This window comes from Hyla sarda, unplaced genomic scaffold (genome assembly GCF_029499605.1).
Source record: "Hyla sarda isolate aHylSar1 unplaced genomic scaffold, aHylSar1.hap1 scaffold_193, whole genome shotgun sequence".
NCBI lineage: Eukaryota > Metazoa > Chordata > Amphibia > Anura > Hylidae > Hyla > Hyla sarda.
This window is the reverse complement of record NW_026608585.1, coordinates 123,793-149,161: the sequence shown is the minus strand read 5'-3', so window position 1 is coordinate 149,161 and position 25,369 is coordinate 123,793. Positions and strand designations below refer to the sequence as shown.

Genomic DNA, 25,369 nt, shown 5'->3' with positions numbered 1-25,369 from the left:
CGACTTGTCTGTCGCTGAACAGTCGCTTTTTATGTATTCAGCACCTATGTATAATGTTGTAAAAATGCTCTAGAAGCTAAAGTCGCAGAAATGTCACACATATTTGGCCTGCAACTTTCTGTGCGACAAATTCAGACAGGAAAAATCAGTATAAATCCTTATAAAATTATCCCCCAGTGTCTCCATCTGCTGGCGGTATTGAATAAGCATTGCTGCACTGATGGGGTATGCATTAGACGAAAAAAAAGAAGAAAAAGAAGAATAATACGCCCAGAAAAGAGGCGAAAAGGAGAAAAACGTAAAAAAACGTGAAAAAAAAGTAAGAGGAAGAGAAGGGAAAAAAAGGTGGAAATGGGTTTAAAAGTGATTTCGGCGGAGAAATATATATATATATATATATATATATATATATACGCGCACACACACACATAGATATAAACGTATTCTCCGTTGAGATATTGCAGCCGCTGCTGTGTCCAGGCCCAGGAGCCTTAGCACTGTGCTGTGATGTCACTCAATACCACTGACATCACTAGGTGTAAACAACATCTCTCCTTTGCTGTGTATGTGACTATGGAGCTGTTTGGTGATGTCGTCTATTACGGCCTTCATAGAAGCAACAGGAGATTGTTGCATCCATCTTGAACCCTCAGAACTACAGTGCTATGATGTCACTCACTTCCACAGGCCTTGCAGAGTGTAAACAACAACAACCCAGCTTTGTTGTGTATGTAACCAAAGGGATTTGTGATGTCACCTAGAACCTTCACAGCAGCGACAGCTTTATGAGGAGCATCAGCACTGCTCTGCCTGAGCAGAACCATCACCGCCATAGGTTGTCAAATAACCCGGATTTAACCCACACAGGTAAGTCCAATGGGGTGCAGGCATGTCCTCTATGCTTACAGCTTCCCGTGGGTGTTGGTTTGATACCGTTTGGGGACAGCCAAGGAGGCATCTGCAGGCAACAAAGGTAGGTGTGTGCTTGTGTGTGTGTTTCCTATGCAGATCCTAAGCCCAGTGTCACATGCAAGTAGGAGGAGTAAGAAGGGTTCCTGGCAAATCCGGGTTATGGATTGCATTTAAAAAGGCCCCGTGGGAGTGCAATGGGCCCCTGTCTTGCTGCTTAGCAATAATGGTATGGGTTTAGGTTCTGCTGTGTGTACTGGTGGTTGACTGCCCCCCAGCCCAGAGTGTGCATGGAAAATTGTCTGGCAGCCTCCCTGACAGCAAGCAGTGATAGTGCCCATGAAGGGGACCTTGTTGGGCCCGCCCCTTTCACGGTTATCGCTTCTCGGCCTTTTGGCTAAGATCAAGTGTAGTATCTGTTCTTATCAGTTTAATATCTGATACGTCCCCTATCTGGGGACCATATATTAAATGGATTTTTGAGAACGGGGGCCGATTTCGAAGCTTGCTTCCGTCGCCCTATGCATTGACCCGATATGGCAGTATCTTCGGGTACAGTGCACCACCCCCTTACAGGGTTAAAAAGAAAGATTCCTACTTTCATTGCTACCTGCTTGCTGGCTAGCCAGCTAGCCAGCCCTGTGGGCCTTGCTGCTGCTGCAGCCAAAAAACAAAAGGTGGTGCTGCTGCTGCTTCTGCTGCTTCTGCTTCTGCTTGTGTCTGGCCCCTGTTGGAGCGTCCAGGCACAGGACTTCTGCTGCTGCTGACTAAATGGCCTCCTTAATTGGATCATTTGAGTAGCCAGCACACCTGTGCAGGTAGGGCATGACATGATAGGCAGCTGCCTTGATAGCGGGTGGGTGCTGAATGTTCCTAATTGACAAAATAAGATTAATGCTTATGAAGAAATATAAAATCTCATCCCTTCCCCAATATCGCGCCACACCCCTACCCCTTAATTCCCTGGTTGAACGTGATGGACATATGTCTTTTTTCGACCGTACTAACTATGTAACTATGTAACATAACATGGGGGGGGGGGTCTCCTGGCTGTTCACACAGGTGTGTCATTGCTGTACATTGACCATGCATTGCTTCTGTGGTATTGCAAAGGCAAAGACAAATGCTTCCAGCCATCCATTGCACTAATGGATTGGTCATCAGCTGGCTGTCTATGTCCCGCATCAATATAGACCAAAGTACAGAGGGTTAGGCTATGCTATTGTGCACCTACCTGATGCATCAGAAGGTGCGAGGCCCTTGCTAAATTCTGTGCACAGACTTTGAGATCTATGCTTTAGACTGTATCTAAACCTGCTCCAACATGGACTGACATTCTGGCCTACTTTCAGCCGATGCGACTTGTCTGTCGCTGAACAGTCGCTTTTTATGTATTCAGCACCTATGTATAATGTTGTAAAAATGCTCTAGAAGCTAAAGTCGCAGAAATGTCACACATATTTGGCCTGCAACTTTCTGTGCGACAAATTCAGACAGGAAAAATCAGTATAAATCCTTAGAAAATTATCCCCCAGTGTCTCCATCTGCTGGCGGTATTGAATAAGCATTGCTGCACTGATGGGGTATGCATTAGACGAAAAAAAAGAAGAAAAAGAAGAATAATACGCCCAGAAAAGAGGCGAAAAGGAGAAAAACGTAAAAAAACGTGAAAAAAAAGTAAGAGGAAGAGAAGGGAAAAAAAGGTGGAAATGGGTTTAAAAGTGATTTCGGCGGAGAAATATATATATATATATATATATATATATATATATATATATATACGCGCACACACACACATAGATATAAACGTATTCTCCGTTGAGATATTGCAGCCGCTGCTGTGTCCAGGCCCAGGAGCCTTAGCACTGTGCTGTGATGTCACTCAATACCACTGACATCACTAGGTGTAAACAACATCTCTCCTTTGCTGTGTATGTGACTATGGAGCTGTTTGGTGATGTCGTCTATTACGGCCTTCATAGAAGCAACAGGAGATTGTTGCATCCATCTTGAACCCTCAGAACTACAGTGCTATGATGTCACTCACTTCCACAGGCCTTGCAGAGTGTAAACAACAACAACCCAGCTTTGTTGTGTATGTAACCAAAGGGATTTGTGATGTCACCTAGAACCTTCACAGCAGCGACAGCTTTATGAGGAGCATCAGCACTGCTCTGCCTGAGCAGAACCATCACCGCCATAGGTTGTCAAATAACCCGGATTTAACCCACACAGGTAAGTCCAATGGGGTGCAGGCATGTCCTCTATGCTTACAGCTTCCCGTGGGTGTTGGTTTGATACCGTTTGGGGACAGCCAAGGAGGCATCTGCAGGCAACAAAGGTAGGTGTGTGCTTGTGTGTGTGTTTCCTATGCAGATCCTAAGCCCAGTGTCACATGCAAGTAGGAGGAGTAAGAAGGGTTCCTGGCAAATCCGGGTTATGGATTGCATTTAAAAAGGCCCCGTGGGAGTGCAATGGGCCCCTGTCTTGCTGCTTAGCAATAATGGTATGGGTTTAGGTTCTGCTGTGTGTACTGGTGGTTGACTGCCCCCCAGCCCAGAGTGTGCATGGAAAATTGTCTGGCAGCCTCCCTGACAGCAAGCAGTGATAGTGCCCATGAAGGGGACCTTGTTGGGCCCGCCCCTTTCACGGTTATCGCTTCTCGGCCTTTTGGCTAAGATCAAGTGTAGTATCTGTTCTTATCAGTTTAATATCTGATACGTCCCCTATCTGGGGACCATATATTAAATGGATTTTTGAGAACGGGGGCCGATTTCGAAGCTTGCTTCCGTCGCCCTATGCATTGACCCGATATGGCAGTATCTTCGGGTACAGTGCACCACCCCCTTACAGGGTTAAAAAGAAAGATTCCTACTTTCATTGCTACCTGCTTGCTGGCTAGCCAGCTAGCCAGCCCTGTGGGCCTTGCTGCTGCTGCAGCCAAAAAACAAAAGGTGGTGCTGCTGCTGCTTCTGCTGCTTCTGCTTCTGCTTGTGTCTGGCCCCTGTTGGAGCGTCCAGGCACAGGACTTCTGCTGCTGCTGACTAAATGGCCTCCTTAATTGGATCATTTGAGTAGCCAGCACACCTGTGCAGGTAGGGCATGACATGATAGGCAGCTGCCTTGATAGCGGGTGGGTGCTGAATGTTCCTAATTGACAAAATAAGATTAATGCTTATGAAGAAATATAAAATCTCATCCCTTCCCCAATATCGCGCCACACCCCTACCCCTTAATTCCCTGGTTGAACGTGATGGACATATGTCTTTTTTCGACCGTACTAACTATGTAACTATGTAACATAACATGGGGGGGGGGGTCTCCTGGCTGTTCACACAGGTGTGTCATTGCTGTACATTGACCATGCATTGCTTCTGTGGTATTGCAAAGGCAAAGACAAATGCTTCCAGCCATCCATTGCACTAATGGATTGGTCATCAGCTGGCTGTCTATGTCCCGCATCAATATAGACCAAAGTACAGAGGGTTAGGCTATGCTATTGTGCACCTACCTGATGCATCAGAAGGTGCGAGGCCCTTGCTAAATTCTGTGCACAGACTTTGAGATCTATGCTTTAGACTGTATCTAAACCTGCTCCAACATGGACTGACATTCTGGCCTACTTTCAGCCGATGCGACTTGTCTGTCGCTGAACAGTCGCTTTTTATGTATTCAGCACCTATGTATAATGTTGTAAAAATGCTCTAGAAGCTAAAGTCGCAGAAATGTCACACATATTTGGCCTGCAACTTTCTGTGCGACAAATTCAGACAGGAAAAATCAGTATAAATCCTTAGAAAATTATCCCCCAGTGTCTCCATCTGCTGGCGGTATTGAATAAGCATTGCTGCACTGATGGGGTATGCATTAGACGAAAAAAAAGAAGAAAAAGAAGAATAATACGCCCAGAAAAGAGGCGAAAAGGAGAAAAACGTAAAAAAACGTGAAAAAAAAGTAAGAGGAAGAGAAGGGAAAAAAAGGTGGAAATGGGTTTAAAAGTGATTTCGGCGGAGAAATATATATATATATATATATATATATATATATATATATGCGCACACACACACATAGATATAAACGTATTCTCCGTTGAGATATTGCAGCCGCTGCTGTGTCCAGGCCCAGGAGCCTTAGCACTGTGCTGTGATGTCACTCAATACCACTGACATCACTAGGTGTAAACAACATCTCTCCTTTGCTGTGTATGTGACTATGGAGCTGTTTGGTGATGTCGTCTATTACGGCCTTCATAGAAGCAACAGGAGATTGTTGCATCCATCTTGAACCCTCAGAACTACAGTGCTATGATGTCACTCACTTCCACAGGCCTTGCAGAGTGTAAACAACAACAACCCAGCTTTGTTGTGTATGTAACCAAAGGGATTTGTGATGTCACCTAGAACCTTCACAGCAGCGACAGCTTTATGAGGAGCATCAGCACTGCTCTGCCTGAGCAGAACCATCACCGCCATAGGTTGTCAAATAACCCGGATTTAACCCACACAGGTAAGTCCAATGGGGTGCAGGCATGTCCTCTATGCTTACAGCTTCCCGTGGGTGTTGGTTTGATACCGTTTGGGGACAGCCAAGGAGGCATCTGCAGGCAACAAAGGTAGGTGTGTGCTTGTGTGTGTGTTTCCTATGCAGATCCTAAGCCCAGTGTCACATGCAAGTAGGAGGAGTAAGAAGGGTTCCTGGCAAATCCGGGTTATGGATTGCATTTAAAAAGGCCCCGTGGGAGTGCAATGGGCCCCTGTCTTGCTGCTTAGCAATAATGGTATGGGTTTAGGTTCTGCTGTGTGTACTGGTGGTTGACTGCCCCCCAGCCCAGAGTGTGCATGGAAAATTGTCTGGCAGCCTCCCTGACAGCAAGCAGTGATAGTGCCCATGAAGGGGACCTTGTTGGGCCCGCCCCTTTCACGGTTATCGCTTCTCGGCCTTTTGGCTAAGATCAAGTGTAGTATCTGTTCTTATCAGTTTAATATCTGATACGTCCCCTATCTGGGGACCATATATTAAATGGATTTTTGAGAACGGGGGCCGATTTCGAAGCTTGCTTCCGTCGCCCTATGCATTGACCCGATATGGCAGTATCTTCGGGTACAGTGCACCACCCCCTTACAGGGTTAAAAAGAAAGATTCCTACTTTCATTGCTACCTGCTTGCTGGCTAGCCAGCTAGCCAGCCCTGTGGGCCTTGCTGCTGCTGCAGCCAAAAAACAAAAGGTGGTGCTGCTGCTGCTTCTGCTGCTTCTGCTTCTGCTTGTGTCTGGCCCCTGTTGGAGCGTCCAGGCACAGGACTTCTGCTGCTGCTGACTAAATGGCCTCCTTAATTGGATCATTTGAGTAGCCAGCACACCTGTGCAGGTAGGGCATGACATGATAGGCAGCTGCCTTGATAGCGGGTGGGTGCTGAATGTTCCTAATTGACAAAATAAGATTAATGCTTATGAAGAAATATAAAATCTCATCCCTTCCCCAATATCGCGCCACACCCCTACCCCTTAATTCCCTGGTTGAACGTGATGGACATATGTCTTTTTTCGACCGTACTAACTATGTAACTATGTAACATAACATGGGGGGGGGGTCTCCTGGCTGTTCACACAGGTGTGTCATTGCTGTACATTGACCATGCATTGCTTCTGTGGTATTGCAAAGGCAAAGACAAATGCTTCCAGCCATCCATTGCACTAATGGATTGGTCATCAGCTGGCTGTCTATGTCCCGCATCAATATAGACCAAAGTACAGAGGGTTAGGCTATGCTATTGTGCACCTACCTGATGCATCAGAAGGTGCGAGGCCCTTGCTAAATTCTGTGCACAGACTTTGAGATCTATGCTTTAGACTGTATCTAAACCTGCTCCAACATGGACTGACATTCTGGCCTACTTTCAGCCGATGCGACTTGTCTGTCGCTGAACAGTCGCTTTTTATGTATTCAGCACCTATGTATAATGTTGTAAAAATGCTCTAGAAGCTAAAGTCGCAGAAATGTCACACATATTTGGCCTGCAACTTTCTGTGCGACAAATTCAGACAGGAAAAATCTGTATAAATCCTTAGAAAATTATCCCCCAGTGTCTCCATCTGCTGGCGGTATTGAATAAGCATTGCTGCACTGATGGGGTATGCATTAGACGAAAAAAAAGAAGAAAAAGAAGAATAATACGCCCAGAAAAGAGGCGAAAAGGAGAAAAACGTAAAAAAACGTGAAAAAAAAGTAAGAGGAAGAGAAGGGAAAAAAAGGTGGAAATGGGTTTAAAAGTGATTTCGGCGGAGAAATATATATATATATATATATATATATATATATATATATATATATATATATATATGCGCACACACACACATAGATATAAACGTATTCTCCGTTGAGATATTGCAGCCGCTGCTGTGTCCAGGCCCAGGAGCCTTAGCACTGTGCTGTGATGTCACTCAATACCACTGACATCACTAGGTGTAAACAACATCTCTCCTTTGCTGTGTATGTGACTATGGAGCTGTTTGGTGATGTCGTCTATTACGGCCTTCATAGAAGCAACAGGAGATTGTTGCATCCATCTTGAACCCTCAGAACTACAGTGCTATGATGTCACTCACTTCCACAGGCCTTGCAGAGTGTAAACAACAACAACCCAGCTTTGTTGTGTATGTAACCAAAGGGATTTGTGATGTCACCTAGAACCTTCACAGCAGCGACAGCTTTATGAGGAGCATCAGCACTGCTCTGCCTGAGCAGAACCATCACCGCCATAGGTTGTCAAATAACCCGGATTTAACCCACACAGGTAAGTCCAATGGGGTGCAGGCATGTCCTCTATGCTTACAGCTTCCCGTGGGTGTTGGTTTGATACCGTTTGGGGACAGCCAAGGAGGCATCTGCAGGCAACAAAGGTAGGTGTGTGCTTGTGTGTGTGTTTCCTATGCAGATCCTAAGCCCAGTGTCACATGCAAGTAGGAGGAGTAAGAAGGGTTCCTGGCAAATCCGGGTTATGGATTGCATTTAAAAAGGCCCCGTGGGAGTGCAATGGGCCCCTGTCTTGCTGCTTAGCAATAATGGTATGGGTTTAGGTTCTGCTGTGTGTACTGGTGGTTGACTGCCCCCCAGCCCAGAGTGTGCATGGAAAATTGTCTGGCAGCCTCCCTGACAGCAAGCAGTGATAGTGCCCATGAAGGGGACCTTGTTGGGCCCGCCCCTTTCACGGTTATCGCTTCTCGGCCTTTTGGCTAAGATCAAGTGTAGTATCTGTTCTTATCAGTTTAATATCTGATACGTCCCCTATCTGGGGACCATATATTAAATGGATTTTTGAGAACGGGGGCCGATTTCGAAGCTTGCTTCCGTCGCCCTATGCATTGACCCGATATGGCAGTATCTTCGGGTACAGTGCACCACCCCCTTACAGGGTTAAAAAGAAAGATTCCTACTTTCATTGCTACCTGCTTGCTGGCTAGCCAGCTAGCCAGCCCTGTGGGCCTTGCTGCTGCTGCAGCCAAAAAACAAAAGGTGGTGCTGCTGCTGCTTCTGCTGCTTCTGCTTCTGCTTGTGTCTGGCCCCTGTTGGAGCGTCCAGGCACAGGACTTCTGCTGCTGCTGACTAAATGGCCTCCTTAATTGGATCATTTGAGTAGCCAGCACACCTGTGCAGGTAGGGCATGACATGATAGGCAGCTGCCTTGATAGCGGGTGGGTGCTGAATGTTCCTAATTGACAAAATAAGATTAATGCTTATGAAGAAATATAAAATCTCATCCCTTCCCCAATATCGCGCCACACCCCTACCCCTTAATTCCCTGGTTGAACGTGATGGACATATGTCTTTTTTCGACCGTACTAACTATGTAACTATGTAACATAACATGGGGGGGGGGTCTCCTGGCTGTTCACACAGGTGTGTCATTGCTGTACATTGACCATGCATTGCTTCTGTGGTATTGCAAAGGCAAAGACAAATGCTTCCAGCCATCCATTGCACTAATGGATTGGTCATCAGCTGGCTGTCTATGTCCCGCATCAATATAGACCAAAGTACAGAGGGTTAGGCTATGCTATTGTGCACCTACCTGATGCATCAGAAGGTGCGAGGCCCTTGCTAAATTCTGTGCACAGACTTTGAGATCTATGCTTTAGACTGTATCTAAACCTGCTCCAACATGGACTGACATTCTGGCCTACTTTCAGCCGATGCGACTTGTCTGTCGCTGAACAGTCGCTTTTTATGTATTCAGCACCTATGTATAATGTTGTAAAAATGCTCTAGAAGCTAAAGTCGCAGAAATGTCACACATATTTGGCCTGCAACTTTCTGTGCGACAAATTCAGACAGGAAAAATCAGTATAAATCCTTAGAAAATTATCCCCCAGTGTCTCCATCTGCTGGCGGTATTGAATAAGCATTGCTGCACTGATGGGGTATGCATTAGACGAAAAAAAAGAAGAAAAAGAAGAATAATACGCCCAGAAAAGAGGCGAAAAGGAGAAAAACGTAAAAAAACGTGAAAAAAAAGTAAGAGGAAGAGAAGGGAAAAAAAGGTGGAAATGGGTTTAAAAGTGATTTCGGCGGAGAAATATATATATATATATATATATATATATATATATATATATATATGCGCACACACACACATAGATATAAACGTATTCTCCGTTGAGATATTGCAGCCGCTGCTGTGTCCAGGCCCAGGAGCCTTAGCACTGTGCTGTGATGTCACTCAATACCACTGACATCACTAGGTGTAAACAACATCTCTCCTTTGCTGTGTATGTGACTATGGAGCTGTTTGGTGATGTCGTCTATTACGGCCTTCATAGAAGCAACAGGAGATTGTTGCATCCATCTTGAACCCTCAGAACTACAGTGCTATGATGTCACTCACTTCCACAGGCCTTGCAGAGTGTAAACAACAACAACCCAGCTTTGTTGTGTATGTAACCAAAGGGATTTGTGATGTCACCTAGAACCTTCACAGCAGCGACAGCTTTATGAGGAGCATCAGCACTGCTCTGCCTGAGCAGAACCATCACCGCCATAGGTTGTCAAATAACCCGGATTTAACCCACACAGGTAAGTCCAATGGGGTGCAGGCATGTCCTCTATGCTTACAGCTTCCCGTGGGTGTTGGTTTGATACCGTTTGGGGACAGCCAAGGAGGCATCTGCAGGCAACAAAGGTAGGTGTGTGCTTGTGTGTGTGTTTCCTATGCAGATCCTAAGCCCAGTGTCACATGCAAGTAGGAGGAGTAAGAAGGGTTCCTGGCAAATCCGGGTTATGGATTGCATTTAAAAAGGCCCCGTGGGAGTGCAATGGGCCCCTGTCTTGCTGCTTAGCAATAATGGTATGGGTTTAGGTTCTGCTGTGTGTACTGGTGGTTGACTGCCCCCCAGCCCAGAGTGTGCATGGAAAATTGTCTGGCAGCCTCCCTGACAGCAAGCAGTGATAGTGCCCATGAAGGGGACCTTGTTGGGCCCGCCCCTTTCACGGTTATCGCTTCTCGGCCTTTTGGCTAAGATCAAGTGTAGTATCTGTTCTTATCAGTTTAATATCTGATACGTCCCCTATCTGGGGACCATATATTAAATGGATTTTTGAGAACGGGGGCCGATTTCGAAGCTTGCTTCCGTCGCCCTATGCATTGACCCGATATGGCAGTATCTTCGGGTACAGTGCACCACCCCCTTACAGGGTTAAAAAGAAAGATTCCTACTTTCATTGCTACCTGCTTGCTGGCTAGCCAGCTAGCCAGCCCTGTGGGCCTTGCTGCTGCTGCAGCCAAAAAACAAAAGGTGGTGCTGCTGCTGCTTCTGCTTCTGCTTGTGTCTGGCCCCTGTTGGAGCGTCCAGGCACAGGACTTCTGCTGCTGCTGACTAAATGGCCTCCTTAATTGGATCATTTGAGTAGCCAGCACACCTGTGCAGGTAGGGCATGACATGATAGGCAGCTGCCTTGATAGCGGGTGGGTGCTGAATGTTCCTAATTGACAAAATAAGATTAATGCTTATGAAGAAATATAAAATCTCATCCCTTCCCCAATATCGCGCCACACCCCTACCCCTTAATTCCCTGGTTGAACGTGATGGACATATGTCTTTTTTCGACCGTACTAACTATGTAACTATGTAACATAACATGGGGGGGGGGGTCTCCTGGCTGTTCACACAGGTGTGTCATTGCTGTACATTGACCATGCATTGCTTCTGTGGTATTGCAAAGGCAAAGACAAATGCTTCCAGCCATCCATTGCACTAATGGATTGGTCATCAGCTGGCTGTCTATGTCCCGCATCAATATAGACCAAAGTACAGAGGGTTAGGCTATGCTATTGTGCACCTACCTGATGCATCAGAAGGTGCGAGGCCCTTGCTAAATTCTGTGCACAGACTTTGAGATCTATGCTTTAGACTGTATCTAAACCTGCTCCAACATGGACTGACATTCTGGCCTACTTTCAGCCGATGCGACTTGTCTGTCGCTGAACAGTCGCTTTTTATGTATTCAGCACCTATGTATAATGTTGTAAAAATGCTCTAGAAGCTAAAGTCGCAGAAATGTCACACATATTTGGCCTGCAACTTTCTGTGCGACAAATTCAGACAGGAAAAATCAGTATAAATCCTTAGAAAATTATCCCCCAGTGTCTCCATCTGCTGGCGGTATTGAATAAGCATTGCTGCACTGATGGGGTATGCATTAGACGAAAAAAAAGAAGAAAAAGAAGAATAATACGCCCAGAAAAGAGGCGAAAAGGAGAAAAACGTAAAAAAACGTGAAAAAAAAGTAAGAGGAAGAGAAGGGAAAAAAAGGTGGAAATGGGTTTAAAAGTGATTTCGGCGGAGAAATATATATATATATATATATATATATATATATATATATATATATGCGCACACACACACATAGATATAAACGTATTCTCCGTTGAGATATTGCAGCCGCTGCTGTGTCCAGGCCCAGGAGCCTTAGCACTGTGCTGTGATGTCACTCAATACCACTGACATCACTAGGTGTAAACAACATCTCTCCTTTGCTGTGTATGTGACTATGGAGCTGTTTGGTGATGTCGTCTATTACGGCCTTCATAGAAGCAACAGGAGATTGTTGCATCCATCTTGAACCCTCAGAACTACAGTGCTATGATGTCACTCACTTCCACAGGCCTTGCAGAGTGTAAACAACAACAACCCAGCTTTGTTGTGTATGTAACCAAAGGGATTTGTGATGTCACCTAGAACCTTCACAGCAGCGACAGCTTTATGAGGAGCATCAGCACTGCTCTGCCTGAGCAGAACCATCACCGCCATAGGTTGTCAAATAACCCGGATTTAACCCACACAGGTAAGTCCAATGGGGTGCAGGCATGTCCTCTATGCTTACAGCTTCCCGTGGGTGTTGGTTTGATACCGTTTGGGGACAGCCAAGGAGGCATCTGCAGGCAACAAAGGTAGGTGTGTGCTTGTGTGTGTGTTTCCTATGCAGATCCTAAGCCCAGTGTCACATGCAAGTAGGAGGAGTAAGAAGGGTTCCTGGCAAATCCGGGTTATGGATTGCATTTAAAAAGGCCCCGTGGGAGTGCAATGGGCCCCTGTCTTGCTGCTTAGCAATAATGGTATGGGTTTAGGTTCTGCTGTGTGTACTGGTGGTTGACTGCCCCCCAGCCCAGAGTGTGCATGGAAAATTGTCTGGCAGCCTCCCTGACAGCAAGCAGTGATAGTGCCCATGAAGGGGACCTTGTTGGGCCCGCCCCTTTCACGGTTATCGCTTCTCGGCCTTTTGGCTAAGATCAAGTGTAGTATCTGTTCTTATCAGTTTAATATCTGATACGTCCCCTATCTGGGGACCATATATTAAATGGATTTTTGAGAACGGGGGCCGATTTCGAAGCTTGCTTCCGTCGCCCTATGCATTGACCCGATATGGCAGTATCTTCGGGTACAGTGCACCACCCCCTTACAGGGTTAAAAAGAAAGATTCCTACTTTCATTGCTACCTGCTTGCTGGCTAGCCAGCCAGCCAGCCCTGTGGGCCTTGCTGCTGCTGCAGCCAAAAAACAAAAGGTGGTGCTGCTGCTGCTTCTGCTGCTTCTGCTTCTGCTTGTGTCTGGCCCCTGTTGGAGCGTCCAGGCACAGGACTTCTGCTGCTGCTGACTAAATGGCCTCCTTAATTGGATCATTTGAGTAGCCAGCACACCTGTGCAGGTAGGGCATGACATGATAGGCAGCTGCCTTGATAGCGGGTGGGTGCTGAATGTTCCTAATTGACAAAATAAGATTAATGCTTATGAAGAAATATAAAATCTCATCCCTTCCCCAATATCGCGCCACACCCCTACCCCTTAATTCCCTGGTTGAACGTGATGGACATATGTCTTTTTTCGACCGTACTAACTATGTAACTATGTAACATAACATGGGGGGGGGGGTCTCCTGGCTGTTCACACAGGTGTGTCATTGCTGTACATTGACCATGCATTGCTTCTGTGGTATTGCAAAGGCAAAGACAAATGCTTCCAGCCATCCATTGCACTAATGGATTGGTCATCAGCTGGCTGTCTATGTCCCGCATCAATATAGACCAAAGTACAGAGGGTTAGGCTATGCTATTGTGCACCTACCTGATGCATCAGAAGGTGCGAGGCCCTTGCTAAATTCTGTGCACAGACTTTGAGATCTATGCTTTAGACTGTATCTAAACCTGCTCCAACATGGACTGACATTCTGGCCTACTTTCAGCCGATGCGACTTGTCTGTCGCTGAACAGTCGCTTTTTATGTATTCAGCACCTATGTATAATGTTGTAAAAATGCTCTAGAAGCTAAAGTCGCAGAAATGTCACACATATTTGGCCTGCAACTTTCTGTGCGACAAATTCAGACAGGAAAAATCAGTATAAATCCTTAGAAAATTATCCCCCAGTGTCTCCATCTGCTGGCGGTATTGAATAAGCATTGCTGCACTGATGGGGTATGCATTAGACGAAAAAAAAGAAGTAAAAGAAGAATAATACGCCCAGAAAAGAGGCGAAAAGGAGAAAAACGTAAAAAAACGTGAAAAAAAAGTAAGAGGAAGAGAAGGGAAAAAAAGGTGGAAATGGGTTTAAAAGTGATTTCGGCGGAGAAATATATATATATATATATATATATATATATATATATATATATATGCGCACACACACACATAGATATAAACGTATTCTCCGTTGAGATATTGCAGCCGCTGCTGTGTCCAGGCCCAGGAGCCTTAGCACTGTGCTGTGATGTCACTCAATACCACTGACATCACTAGGTGTAAACAACATCTCTCCTTTGCTGTGTATGTGACTATGGAGCTGTTTGGTGATGTCGTCTATTACGGCCTTCATAGAAGCAACAGGAGATTGTTGCATCCATCTTGAACCCTCAGAACTACAGTGCTATGATGTCACTCACTTCCACAGGCCTTGCAGAGTGTAAACAACAACAACCCAGCTTTGTTGTGTATGTAACCAAAGGGATTTGTGATGTCACCTAGAACCTTCACAGCAGCGACAGCTTTATGAGGAGCATCAGCACTGCTCTGCCTGAGCAGAACCATCACCGCCATAGGTTGTCAAATAACCCGGATTTAACCCACACAGGTAAGTCCAATGGGGTGCAGGCATGTCCTCTATGCTTACAGCTTCCCGTGGGTGTTGGTTTGATACCGTTTGGGGACAGCCAAGGAGGCATCTGCAGGCAACAAAGGTAGGTGTGTGCTTGTGTGTGTGTTTCCTATGCAGATCCTAAGCCCAGTGTCACATGCAAGTAGGAGGAGTAAGAAGGGTTCCTGGCAAATCCGGGTTATGGATTGCATTTAAAAAGGCCCCGTGGGAGTGCAATGGGCCCCTGTCTTGCTGCTTAGCAATAATGGTATGGGTTTAGGTTCTGCTGTGTGTACTGGTGGTTGACTGCCCCCCAGCCCAGAGTGTGCATGGAAAATTGTCTGGCAGCCTCCCTGACAGCAAGCAGTGATAGTGCCCATGAAGGGGACCTTGTTGGGCCCGCCCCTTTCACGGTTATCGCTTCTCGGCCTTTTGGCTAAGATCAAGTGTAGTATCTGTTCTTATCAGTTTAATATCTGATACGTCCCCTATCTGGGGACCATATATTAAATGGATTTTTGAGAACGGGGGCCGATTTCGAAGCTTGCTTCCGTCGCCCTATGCATTGACCCGATATGGCAGTATCTTCGGGTACAGTGCACCACCCCCTTACAGGGTTAAAAAGAAAGATTCCTACTTTCATTGCTACCTGCTTGCTGGCTAGCCAGCTAGCCAGCCCTGTGGGCCTTGCTGCTGCTGCAGCCAAAAAACAAAAGGTGGTGCTGCTGCTGCTTCTGCTGCTTCTGCTTCTGCTTGTGTCTGGCCCCTGTTGGAGCGTCCAGGCACAGGACTTCTGCTGCTGCTGACTAAATGGCCTCCTTAATTGGATCATTTGAGTAGCCAGCACACCTGTGCAGGTAGGGCATGACATGATAGGCAGCTGCCTTGATAGCGGGTGGGTGCTGAATGTTCCTAATTGACAAAATAAGATTAATGCTTATGAAGAAATATAAAATCTCATCCCTTCCCCAATATCGCGCCACACCCCTACCCCTTAATTCCCTGGTTGAACGTGATGGACATATGTCTTTTTTCGACCGTACTAACTATGTAACTATGTAACATAACATGGGGGGGGGGGTCTCCTGGCTGTTCACACAGGTGTGTCATTGCTGTACATTGACCATGCATTGCTTCTGTGGTATTGCAAAGGCAAAGACAAATGCTTCCAGCCATCCATTGCACTAATGGATTGGTCATCAGCTGGCTGTCTATGTCCCGCATCAATATAGACCAAAGTACAGAGGGTTAGGCTATGCTATTGTGCACCTACCTGATGCATCAGAAGGTGCGAGGCCCTTGCTAAATTCTGTGCACAGACTTTGAGATCTATGCTTTAGACTGTATCTAAACCTGCTCCAACATGGACTGACATTCTGGCCTACTTTCAGCCGATGCGACTTGTCTGTCGCTGAACAGTCGCTTTTTATGTATTCAGCACCTATGTATAATGTTGTAAAAATGCTCTAGAAGCTAAAGTCGCAGAAATGTCACACATATTTGGCCTGCAACTTTCTGTGCGACAAATTCAGACAGGAAAAATCAGTATAAATCCTTAGAAAATTATCCCCCAGTGTCTCCATCTGCTGGCGGTATTGAATAAGCATTGCTGCACTGATGGGGTATGCATTAGACGAAAAAAAAGAAGAAAAAGAAGAATAATACGCCCAGAAAAGAGGCGAAAAGGAGAAAAACGTAAAAAAACGTGAAAAAAAAGTAAGAGGAAGAGAAGGGAAAAAAAGGTGGAAATGGGTTTAAAAGTGATTTCGGCGGAGAAATATATATATATATATATATATATATATATATATATATATATGCGCACACACACACATAGATATAAACGTATTCTCCGTTGAGATATTGCAGCCGCTGCTGTGTCCAGGCCCAGGAGCCTTAGCACTGTGCTGTGATGTCACTCAATACCACTGACATCACTAGGTGTAAACAACATCTCTCCTTTGCTGTGTATGTGACTATGGAGCTGTTTGGTGATGTCGTCTATTACGGCCTTCATAGAAGCAACAGGAGATTGTTGCATCCATCTTGAACCCTCAGAACTACAGTGCTATGATGTCACTCACTTCCACAGGCCTTGCAGAGTGTAAACAACAACAACCCAGCTTTGTTGTGTATGTAACCAAAGGGATTTGTGATGTCACCTAGAACCTTCACAGCAGCGACAGCTTTATGAGGAGCATCAGCACTGCTCTGCCTGAGCAGAACCATCACCGCCATAGGTTGTCAAATAACCCGGATTTAACCCACACAGGTAAGTCCAATGGGGTGCAGGCATGTCCTCTATGCTTACAGCTTCCCGTGGGTGTTGGTTTGATACCGTTTGGGGACAGCCAAGGAGGCATCTGCAGGCAACAAAGGTAGGTGTGTGCTTGTGTGTGTGTTTCCTATGCAGATCCTAAGCCCAGTGTCACATGCAAGTAGGAGGAGTAAGAAGGGTTCCTGGCAAATCCGGGTTATGGATTGCATTTAAAAAGGCCCCGTGGGAGTGCAATGGGCCCCTGTCTTGCTGCTTAGCAATAATGGTATGGGTTTAGGTTCTGCTGTGTGTACTGGTGGTTGACTGCCCCCCAGCCCAGAGTGTGCATGGAAAATTGTCTGGCAGCCTCCCTGACAGCAAGCAGTGATAGTGCCCATGAAGGGGACCTTGTTGGGCCCGCCCCTTTCACGGTTATCGCTTCTCGGCCTTTTGGCTAAGATCAAGTGTAGTATCTGTTCTTATCAGTTTAATATCTGATACGTCCCCTATCTGGGGACCATATATTAAATGGATTTTTGAGAACGGGGGCCGATTTCGAAGCTTGCTTCCGTCGCCCTATGCATTGACCCGATATGGCAGTATCTTCGGGTACAGTGCACCACCCCCTTACAGGGTTAAAAAGAAAGATTCCTACTTTCATTGCTACCTGCTTGCTGGCTAGCCAGCTAGCCAGCCCTGTGGGCCTTGCTGCTGCTGCAGCCAAAAAACAAAAGGTGGTGCTGCTGCTGCTTCTGCTGCTTCTGCTTCTGCTTGTGTCTGGCCCCTGTTGGAGCGTCCAGGCACAGGACTTCTGCTGCTGCTGACTAAATGGCCTCCTTAATTGGATCATTTGAGTAGCCAGCACACCTGTGCAGGTAGGGCATGACATGATAGGCAGCTGCCTTGATAGCGGGTGGGTGCTGAATGTTCCTAATTGACAAAATAAGATTAATGCTTATGAAGAAATATAAAATCTCATCCCTTCCCCAATATCGCGCCACACCCCTACCTTAATTCCCTGGTTGAACGTGATGGACATATGTCTTTTTTCGACCGTACTAACTATGTAACTATGTAACATAACATGGGGGGGGGGGGGGTCTCCTGGCTGTTCACACAGGTGTGTCATTGCTGTACATTGACCATGCATTGCTTCTGTGGTATTGCAAAGGCAAAGACAAATGCTTCCAGCCATCCATTGCACTAATGGATTGGTCATCAGCTGGCTGTCTATGTCCCGCATCAATATAGACCAAAGTACAGAGGGTTAGGCTATGCTATTGTGCACCTACCTGATGCATCAGAAGGTGCGAGGCCCTTGCTAAATTCTGTGCACAGACTTTGAGATCTATGCTTTAGACTGTATCTAAACCTGCTCCAACATGGACTGACATTCTGGCCTACTTTCAGCCGATGCGACTTGTCTGTCGCTGAACAGTCGCTTTTTATGTATTCAGCACCTATGTATAATGTTGTAAAAATGCTCTAGAAGCTAAAGTCGCAGAAATGTCACACATATTTGGCCTGCAACTTTCTGTGCGACAAATTCAGACAGGAAAAATCAGTATAAATCCTTAGAAAATTATCCCCCAGTGTCTCCATCTGCTGGCGGTATTGAATAAGCATTGCTGCACTGATGGGGTATGCATTAGACGAAAAAAAAGAAGAAAAAGAAGAATAATACGCCCAGAAAAGAGGCGAAAAGGAGAAAAACGTAAAAAAACGTGAAAAAAAAGTAAGAGGAAGAGAAGGGAAAAAAAGGTGGAAATGGGTTTAAAAGTGATTTCGGCGGAGAAATATATATATATATATATATATATATATATATATATATATATATGCGCACACACACACATAGATATAAACGTATTCTCCGTTGAGATATTGCAGCCGCTGCTGTGTCCAGGCCCAGGAGCCTTAGCACTGTGCTGTGATGTCACTCAATACCACTGACATCACTAGGTGTAAACAACATCTCTCCTTTGCTGTGTATGTGACTATGGAGCTGTTTGGTGATGTCGTCTATTACGGCCTTCATAGAAGCAACAGGAGATTGTTGCATCCATCTTGAACCCTCAGAACTACAGTGCTATGATGTCACTCACTTCCACAGGCCTTGCAGAGTGTAAACAACAACAACCCAGCTTTGTTGTGTATGTAACCAAAGGGATTTGTGATGTCACCTAGAACCTTCACAGCAGCGACAGCTTTATGAGGAGCATCAGCACTGCTCTGCCTGAGCAGAACCATCACCGCCATAGGTTGTCAAATAACCCGGATTTAACCCACACAGGTAAGTCCAATGGGGTGCAGGCATGTCCTCTATGCTTACAGCTTCCCGTGGGTGTTGGTTTGATACCGTTTGGGGACAGCCAAGGAGGCATCTGCAGGCAACAAAGGTAGGTGTGTGCTTGTGTGTGTGTTTCCTATGCAGATCCTAAGCCCAGTGTCACATGCAAGTAGGAGGAGTAAGAAGGGTTCCTGGCAAATCCGGGTTATGGATTGCATTTAAAAAGGCCCCGTGGGAGTGCAATGGGCCCCTGTCTTGCTGCTTAGCAATAATGGTATGGGTTTAGGTTCTGCTGTGTGTACTGGTGGTTGACTGCCCCCCAGCCCAGAGTGTGCATGGAAAATTGTCTGGCAGCCTCCCTGACAGCAAGCAGTGATAGTGCCCATGAAGGGGACCTTGTTGGGCCCGCCCCTTTCACGGTTATCGCTTCTCGGCCTTTTGGCTAAGATCAAGTGTAGTATCTGTTCTTATCAGTTTAATATCTGATACGTCCCCTATCTGGGGACCATATATTAAATGGATTTTTGAGAACGGGGGCCGATTTCGAAGCTTGCTTCCGTCGCCCTATGCATTGACCCGATATGGCAGTATCTTCGGGTACAGTGCACCACCCCCTTACAGGGTTAAAAAGAAAGATTCCTACTTTCATTGCTACCTGCTTGCTGGCTAGCCAGCTAGCCAGCCCTGTGGGCCTTGCTGCTGCTGCAGCCAAAAAACAAAAGGTGGTGCTGCTGCTGCTTCTGCTGCTTCTGCTTCTGCTTGTGTCTGGCCCCTGTTGGAGCGTCCAGGCACAGGACTTCTGCTGCTGCTGACTAAATGGCCTCCTTAATTGGATCATTTGAGTAGCCAGCACACCTGTGCAGGTAGGGCATGACATGATAGGCAGCTGCCTTGATAGCGGGTGGGTGCTGAATGTTCCTAATTGACAAAATAAGATTAATGCTTATGAAGAAATATAAAATCTCATCCCTTCCCCAATATCGCGCCACACCCCTACCCCTTAATTCCCTGGTTGAACGTGATGGACATATGTCTTTTTTCGACCACCGTACTAACTATGTAACTATGTAACATAACATGGGGGGGGGGGGGGGTCTCCTGGCTGTTCACACAGGTGTGTCATTGCTGTACATTGACCATGCATTGCTTCTGTGGTATTGCAAAGGCAAAGACAAATGCTTCCAGCCATCCATTGCACTAATGGATTGGTCATCAGCTGGCTGTCTATGTCCCGCATCAATATAGACCAAAGTACAGAGGGTTAGGCTATGCTATTGTGCACCTACCTGATGCATCAGAAGGTGCGAGGCCCTTGCTAAATTCTGTGCACAGACTTTGAGATCTATGCTTTAGACTGTATCTAAACCTGCTCCAACATGGACTGACATTCTGGCCTACTTTCAGCCGATGCGACTTGTCTGTCGCTGAACAGTCGCTTTTTATGTATTCAGCACCTATGTATAATGTTGTAAAAATGCTCTAGAAGCTAAAGTCGCAGAAATGTCACACATATTTGGCCTGCAACTTTCTGTGCGACAAATTCAGACAGGAAAAATCAGTATAAATCCTTAGAAAATTATCCCCCAGTGTCTCCATCTGCTGGCGGTATTGAATAAGCATTGCTGCACTGATGGGGTATGCATTAGACGAAAAAAAAGAAGAAAAAGAAGAATAATACGCCCAGAAAAGAGGCGAAAAGGAGAAAAACGTAAAAAAACGTGAAAAAAAAGTAAGAGGAAGAGAAGGGAAAAAAAGGTGGAAATGGGTTTAAAAGTGATTTCGGCGGAGAAATATATATATATATATATATATATATATATATAGTATATATATATATATGCGCACACACACACATAGATATAAACGTATTCTCCGTTGAGATATTGCAGCCGCTGCTGTGTCCAGGCCCAGGAGCCTTAGCACTGTGCTGTGATGTCACTCAATACCACTGACATCACTAGGTGTAAACAACATCTCTCCTTTGCTGTGTATGTGACTATGGAGCTGTTTGGTGATGTCGTCTATTACGGCCTTCATAGAAGCAACAGGAGATTGTTGCATCCATCTTGAACCCTCAGAACTACAGTGCTATGATGTCACTCACTTCCACAGGCCTTGCAGAGTGTAAACAACAACAACCCAGCTTTGTTGTGTATGTAACCAAAGGGATTTGTGATGTCACCTAGAACCTTCACAGCAGCGACAGCTTTATGAGGAGCATCAGCACTGCTCTGCCTGAGCAGAACCATCACCGCCATAGGTTGTCAAATAACCCGGATTTAACCCACACAGGTAAGTCCAATGGGGTGCAGGCATGTCCTCTATGCTTACAGCTTCCCGTGGGTGTTGGTTTGATACCGTTTGGGGACAGCCAAGGAGGCATCTGCAGGCAACAAAGGTAGGTGTGTGCTTGTGTGTGTGTTTCCTATGCAGATCCTAAGCCCAGTGTCACATGCAAGTAGGAGGAGTAAGAAGGGTTCCTGGCAAATCCGGGTTATGGATTGCATTTAAAAAGGCCCCGTGGGAGTGCAATGGGCCCCTGTCTTGCTGCTTAGCAATAATGGTATGGGTTTAGGTTCTGCTGTGTGTACTGGTGGTTGACTGCCCCCCAGCCCAGAGTGTGCATGGAAAATTGTCTGGCAGCCTCCCTGACAGCAAGCAGTGATAGTGCCCATGAAGGGGACCTTGTTGGGCCCGCCCCTTTCACGGTTATCGCTTCTCGGCCTTTTGGCTAAGATCAAGTGTAGTATCTGTTCTTATCAGTTTAATATCTGATACGTCCCCTATCTGGGGACCATATATTAAATGGATTTTTGAGAACGGGGGCCGATTTCGAAGCTTGCTTCCGTCGCCCTATGCATTGACCCGATATGGCAGTATCTTCGGGTACAGTGCACCACCCCCTTACAGGGTTAAAAAGAAAGATTCCTACTTTCATTGCTACCTGCTTGCTGGCTAGCCAGCTAGCCAGCCCTGTGGGCCTTGCTGCTGCTGCAGCCAAAAAACAAAAGGTGGTGCTGCTGCTGCTTCTGCTGCTTCTGCTTCTGCTTGTGTCTGGCCCCTGTTGGAGCGTCCAGGCACAGGACTTCTGCTGCTGCTGACTAAATGGCCTCCTTAATTGGATCATTTGAGTAGCCAGCACACCTGTGCAGGTAGGGCATGACATGATAGGCAGCTGCCTTGATAGCGGGTGGGTGCTGAATGTTCCTAATTGACAAAATAAGATTAATGCTTATGAAGAAATATAAAATCTCATCCCTTCCCCAATATCGCGCCACACCCCTACCCCTTAATTCCCTGGTTGAACGTGATGGACATATGTCTTTTTTCGACCGTACTAACTATGTAACTATGTAACATAACATGGGGGGGGGGGGGGTCTCCTGGCTGTTCACACAGGTGTGTCATTGCTGTACATTGACCATGCATTGCTTCTGTGGTATTGCAAAGGCAAAGACAAATGCTTCCAGCCATCCATTGCACTAATGGATTGGTCATCAGCTGGCTGTCTATGTCCCGCATCAATATAGACCAAAGTACAGAGGGTTAGGCTATGCTATTGTGCACCTACCTGATGCATCAGAAGGTGCGAGGCCCTTGCTAAATTCTGTGCACAGACTTTGAGATCTATGCTTTAGACTGTATCTAAACCTGCTCCAACATGGACTGACATTCTGGCCTACTTTCAGCCGATGCGACTTGTCTGTCGCTGAACAGTCGCTTTTTATGTATTCAGCACCTATGTATAATGTTGTAAAAATGCTCTAGAAGCTAAAGTCGCAGAAATGTCACACATATTTGGCCTGCAACTTTCTGTGCGACAAATTCAGACAGGAAAAATCAGTATAAATCCTTAGAAAATTATCCCCCAGTGTCTCCATCTGCTGGCGGTATTGAATAAGCATTGCTGCACTGATGGGGTATGCATTAGACGAAAAAAAAGAAGAAAAAGAAGAATAATACGCCCAGAAAAGAGGCGAAAAGGAGAAAAACGTAAAAAAACGTGAAAAAAAAGTAAGAGGAAGAGAAGGGAAAAAAAGGTGGAAATGGGTTTAAAAGTGATTTCGGCGGAGAAATATATATATATATATATATATATATATATATATATATATATATGCGCACACACACACATAGATATAAACGTATTCTCCGTTGAGATATTGCAGCCGCTGCTGTGTCCAGGCCCAGGAGCCTTAGCACTGTGCTGTGATGTCACTCAATACCACTGACATCACTAGGTGTAAACAACATCTCTCCTTTGCTGTGTATGTGACTATGGAGCTGTTTGGTGATGTCGTCTATTACGGCCTTCATAGAAGCAACAGGAGATTGTTGCATCCATCTTGAACCCTCAGAACTACAGTGCTATGATGTCACTCACTTCCACAGGCCTTGCAGAGTGTAAACAACAACAACCCAGCTTTGTTGTGTATGTAACCAAAGGGATTTGTGATGTCACCTAGAACCTTCACAGCAGCGACAGCTTTATGAGGAGCATCAGCACTGCTCTGCCTGAGCAGAACCATCACCGCCATAGGTTGTCAAATAACCCGGATTTAACCCACACAGGTAAGTCCAATGGGGTGCAGGCATGTCCTCTATGCTTACAGCTTCCCGTGGGTGTTGGTTTGATACCGTTTGGGGACAGCCAAGGAGGCATCTGCAGGCAACAAAGGTAGGTGTGTGCTTGTGTGTGTGTTTCCTATGCAGATCCTAAGCCCAGTGTCACATGCAAGTAGGAGGAGTAAGAAGGGTTCCTGGCAAATCCGGGTTATGGATTGCATTTAAAAAGGCCCCGTGGGAGTGCAATGGGCCCCTGTCTTGCTGCTTAGCAATAATGGTATGGGTTTAGGTTCTGCTGTGTGTACTGGTGGTTGACTGCCCCCCAGCCCAGAGTGTGCATGGAAAATTGTCTGGCAGCCTCCCTGACAGCAAGCAGTGATAGTGCCCATGAAGGGGACCTTGTTGGGCCCGCCCCTTTCACGGTTATCGCTTCTCGGCCTTTTGGCTAAGATCAAGTGTAGTATCTGTTCTTATCAGTTTAATATCTGATACGTCCCCTATCTGGGGACCATATATTAAATGGATTTTTGAGAACGGGGGCCGATTTCGAAGCTTGCTTCCGTCGCCCTATGCATTGACCCGATATGGCAGTATCTTCGGGTACAGTGCACCACCCCCTTACAGGGTTAAAAAGAAAGATTCCTACTTTCATTGCTACCTGCTTGCTGGCTAGCCAGCTAGCCAGCCCTGTGGGCCTTGCTGCTGCTGCAGCCAAAAAACAAAAGGTGGTGCTGCTGCTGCTTCTGCTGCTGCTTCTGCTGCTTCTGCTTCTGCTTGTGTCTGGCCCCTGTTGGAGCGTCCAGGCACAGGACTTCTGCTGCTGCTGACTAAATGGCCTCCTTAATTGGATCATTTGAGTAGCCAGCACACCTGTGCAGGTAGGGCATGACATGATAGGCAGCTGCCTTGATAGCGGGTGGGTGCTGAATGTTCCTAATTGACAAAATAAGATTAATGCTTATGAAGAAATATAAAATCTCATCCCTTCCCCAATATCGCGCCACACCCCTACCCCTTAATTCCCTGGTTGAACGTGATGGACATATGTCTTTTTTCGACCGTACTAACTATGTAACTATGTAACATAACATGGGGGGGGGGGGTCTCCTGGCTGTTCACACAGGTGTGTCATTGCTGTACATTGACCATGCATTGCTTCTGTGGTATTGCAAAGGCAAAGACAAATGCTTCCAGCCATCCATTGCACTAATGGATTGGTCATCAGCTGGCTGTCTATGTCCCGCATCAATATAGACCAAAGTACAGAGGGTTAGGCTATGCTATTGTGCACCTACCTGATGCATCAGAAGGTGCGAGGCCCTTGCTAAATTCTGTGCACAGACTTTGAGATCTATGCTTTAGACTGTATCTAAACCTGCTCCAACATGGACTGACATTCTGGCCTACTTTCAGCCGATGCGACTTGTCTGTCGCTGAACAGTCGCTTTTTATGTATTCAGCACCTATGTATAATGTTGTAAAAATGCTCTAGAAGCTAAAGTCGCAGAAATGTCACACATATTTGGCCTGCAACTTTCTGTGCGACAAATTCAGACAGGAAAAATCAGTATAAATCCTTAGAAAATTATCCCCCAGTGTCTCCATCTGCTGGCGGTATTGAATAAGCATTGCTGCACTGATGGGGTATGCATTAGACGAAAAAAAAGAAGAAAAAGAAGAATAATACGCCCAGAAAAGAGGCGAAAAGGAGAAAAACGTAAAAAAACGTGA

At 46.1% G+C, this 25,369-nt stretch overlaps 11 non-coding genes across 11 annotated transcripts; all 11 read left to right on the top strand.

Annotated features, from left to right (window-relative positions):
• Positions 1 to 1,286: 1,286 nt before the first annotated feature.
• On the top strand, positions 1,287 to 1,477 carry LOC130316273 (U2 spliceosomal RNA). Its single transcript, XR_008863622.1, has one exon. It is a non-coding gene; the product is annotated as a U2 spliceosomal RNA (small nuclear RNA).
• A 2,086-nt stretch (positions 1,478 to 3,563) lies between these two features.
• On the top strand, positions 3,564 to 3,754 carry LOC130316272 (U2 spliceosomal RNA). The gene has a single exon (XR_008863621.1). It is a non-coding gene; the product is annotated as a U2 spliceosomal RNA (small nuclear RNA).
• A 2,080-nt stretch (positions 3,755 to 5,834) lies between these two features.
• LOC130316271 (U2 spliceosomal RNA) lies at positions 5,835 to 6,025 on the top strand. Its single transcript, XR_008863620.1, has one exon. It is a non-coding gene; the product is annotated as a U2 spliceosomal RNA (small nuclear RNA).
• Positions 6,026 to 8,120: 2,095 nt separating this feature from the next.
• On the top strand, positions 8,121 to 8,311 carry LOC130316488 (U2 spliceosomal RNA). Its single transcript, XR_008863804.1, has one exon. It is a non-coding gene; the product is annotated as a U2 spliceosomal RNA (small nuclear RNA).
• A 2,085-nt stretch (positions 8,312 to 10,396) lies between these two features.
• LOC130316486 (U2 spliceosomal RNA) lies at positions 10,397 to 10,587 on the top strand. The gene has a single exon (XR_008863803.1). It is a non-coding gene; the product is annotated as a U2 spliceosomal RNA (small nuclear RNA).
• A 2,077-nt stretch (positions 10,588 to 12,664) lies between these two features.
• On the top strand, positions 12,665 to 12,855 carry LOC130316485 (U2 spliceosomal RNA). The gene has a single exon (XR_008863802.1). It is a non-coding gene; the product is annotated as a U2 spliceosomal RNA (small nuclear RNA).
• Positions 12,856 to 14,941: 2,086 nt separating this feature from the next.
• On the top strand, positions 14,942 to 15,132 carry LOC130316484 (U2 spliceosomal RNA). The gene has a single exon (XR_008863801.1). It is a non-coding gene; the product is annotated as a U2 spliceosomal RNA (small nuclear RNA).
• A 2,084-nt stretch (positions 15,133 to 17,216) lies between these two features.
• Positions 17,217 to 17,407, top strand: LOC130316483 (U2 spliceosomal RNA). The gene has a single exon (XR_008863800.1). It is a non-coding gene; the product is annotated as a U2 spliceosomal RNA (small nuclear RNA).
• A 2,087-nt stretch (positions 17,408 to 19,494) lies between these two features.
• LOC130316481 (U2 spliceosomal RNA) lies at positions 19,495 to 19,685 on the top strand. Its single transcript, XR_008863798.1, has one exon. It is a non-coding gene; the product is annotated as a U2 spliceosomal RNA (small nuclear RNA).
• Positions 19,686 to 21,783: 2,098 nt separating this feature from the next.
• On the top strand, positions 21,784 to 21,974 carry LOC130316480 (U2 spliceosomal RNA). The gene has a single exon (XR_008863797.1). It is a non-coding gene; the product is annotated as a U2 spliceosomal RNA (small nuclear RNA).
• A 2,089-nt stretch (positions 21,975 to 24,063) lies between these two features.
• On the top strand, positions 24,064 to 24,254 carry LOC130316479 (U2 spliceosomal RNA). Its single transcript, XR_008863796.1, has one exon. It is a non-coding gene; the product is annotated as a U2 spliceosomal RNA (small nuclear RNA).
• Positions 24,255 to 25,369: the final 1,115 nt, after the last annotated feature.